The sequence below is a fragment of the Gracilinanus agilis genome, chromosome 3 (assembly GCF_016433145.1).
Source record: "Gracilinanus agilis isolate LMUSP501 chromosome 3, AgileGrace, whole genome shotgun sequence".
Lineage (NCBI taxonomy): Eukaryota > Metazoa > Chordata > Mammalia > Didelphimorphia > Didelphidae > Gracilinanus > Gracilinanus agilis.
In genome coordinates, this window is record NC_058132.1 from 574654472 (window position 1) to 574657248 (window position 2777).

Here is a 2777-nt window from a genome sequence, read left to right on the forward strand (position 1 = left end):
TTTTCATTTAATCTTTTACATTATCTAATGAATAAAACTACTTTTATAGTTTAAGTCACATTGGGATGATAGGTCATCTTTTGGACACTCACTAAAAACACCACCAGGACATCTCCAAGTGAAGGTAAGTTGACAAAGTTGATGAATATCTTATTCCGACAAAATCTTATTTGCTTTGGTCTCTGTGTTTTGAAAGATTTCTCTCTATAACTTGGATACTAAAAGAATTTGATATAGTGACATCTATTTAAAATGTTGTTAAAGCTTTAATGGATCAATCTTTTATCCAGATAATTGTGGGAAACAGTTCTATCTGTGATAATGGATCATTAATGTACAACATGTTGAATTCTCAAATGGTGTCTCTATTTCTTTGAGGTCCAAATCAGATACCATGCCTTTCATGAAGCTACATTATTGATATATGATATGATATGATATGATGTGGTATGATCTGATATATAACAAAATACAATACGAAATAATGCAGTGAAAATCAATATAATTTATAAATACAATGATATAACATAATTAAATGAAATACAAAATAATACAGTATAATAATAAGTGCATATTGCTTTTAGGTTTATAATAAACTTAACATGTATAGCATTATTTGAACCTCAGGGTATTTCTCATTCATGCCTTCAATATTGGATCACTTCCTTTCCCTCAGCAATATGAGGGCTGTGATTGCAGCCCTTAGTTCCTTCCCAGCTTCAACCCTGGTCCAGATTGCAACCCCATACTCTCTCTGATCCTACCATTGACCCAATCCCACTAACATGCACCAAGACAGGCCTCTGTACCTCCTCCAGTTGCCTAACCCCAGCACTGGCAGCACCCCCCAAGCTTGGACACTCAAGCAGTTCCCTGGTGGCCAAGTGATGCTGCTGCCTCCAGTCATCCTCACCTCCATCTTAGATGGCTATGAATATCACTATCAGGGTATGGGTCCATTCATTGGCACTCTCCTGGAAATAAATGATGCTCAGTAGAAGTCACTAACTGATTTTCAGTGACACATAATGAGTCTAAAGAGAAACTTGCTGTGAATATAGAAAGTACTAAGAATATGTATAAATTACATAAGACAATCTCTCCAAGTCAGCTTATTCTGGGCTGGTATGCCACAGACCATGATATCACAGAATACTCAATACTGAGGAGTACCCATAGCCCCATTCATCTCACTATGGACACCAGCCTCTAGAACGGACAAATGAACATCAAAACCTATATCAGTACTTCCATTGGTGTCCCTGGAAAAACCATATGAATAGTGTTCATTCTTTTGACAGTGAAATATATTTACCTTAAAAGTTTCATAACTAAAATATATAAAGAACATTGTCAAATTAATGGGAATAAGAGACATAAACTAGTTGATAATGGATAAAAGATAAACAGATAGTTTTGGAATGAAGAAATCAAAGTCATATACAGGAATGTGAAAAAAATGCTCTAAATCACTACCAATTAGGGAAATGCCCGCCAAAACAATTCTGAAGTACCATCTCAAACCCATCAGATTGGCTAAAATCACAAAAGGGCAAAATATCAATTGTTAGAGAGAATATGGAAAAATGGGGACACTAATCCATTGTTGTGGAACTGCAAACTGATCCAATTATTTTGGAAAGCAATTTGGAATTATACCCAGAAAACTATGAAACTGTGTATGCCCTTGAACCAAACAACAGCATTCTTAGGTCTGCTTCCCAAAGAGGGTAAAAAAGGAAAAGAACCTTTAGGTTCCAAAATATGTATAGTAGCTCTCTTTGTGTTGTTAAAGAACTGGAAATCAGGGAATATCCATCAATTAGGAAAGAGCAAAACAAATTGTGGTATATGATTGGGATGGAATACTATTACACCCTGAGAAACAATGAGCAGCTGAATTTTTTTTTAATTTGGAAAGATCTACACAAGATAATGATGAGTGAAATGAGTAGAACCAAGAGAACATTACAGATGGCTACAGACTTAATACTTGAAGAATAACTTGTGAATGTTCACATCCAGAGAATGAACTGAAAAATAGAAACACTAAAGACATAATATATATGTTTGCTGGATAATGCCTTCTATTGTGTGGGGAGGGGAGAAGAGGGCTTCGTTACCTGGAAATAAATTATATTAATTTAAAAAAGAAATAAATATGACTCCTAGGGTACTGAGCATATTGAAATTCATCAGGTCACGAAGACATATTTCACTTTCATCTGTGTGTTTGGCTTTTCCATTGATCTGCAGTAAATTGGTAAAGGGCATCAGCCCAGATATAGGATGGTCTCTAAGCAGTGTTGCAGTGTTATGAAGATGTGCTATTTGGAAAGGTGTTAGCTAACAATGCTGTGGGCCACTTGCTGATGGACCTGATTAACAAAGTTCCACAATTTCTTCTGAGAACTTCTAGACCATGCTGAATAGCAACATCAATGACCTGTTGATGGTCACCTACCTGGCCAGTCTAACTCAGTCATAATTTGCTCTTAATGAGAAACTCCTGAGACTATGAGGAAACCCAGTTAGCAGCAGGTATAAGCAGCAACTCTACATGATGTGGTTCTCCCTTGTTCCCTAAAACAGAGTGTAGAACAGAAGAAAAGTAAATTTTTCTTTAACCATCATCTTTAAGTTGCCTAATTTTGTGGATGAGCTATTTATAATTTCAAATAAACCACAGATATCCCATTTCCCTCTGGGTAAAGGATTTATTGTGATCTCTGTCTTAGGGGAGGGAATGCTATTTTTTTTTAAATGAAATATCTCTC

At 35.8% G+C, this 2777-nt stretch overlaps 1 pseudogene; it reads left to right on the forward strand.

Annotated features, from left to right (window-relative positions):
• Positions 1-785: 785 nt before the first annotated feature.
• On the forward strand, positions 786-2521 carry LOC123241860 (annotated as a pseudogene).
• Positions 2522-2777: the final 256 nt, after the last annotated feature.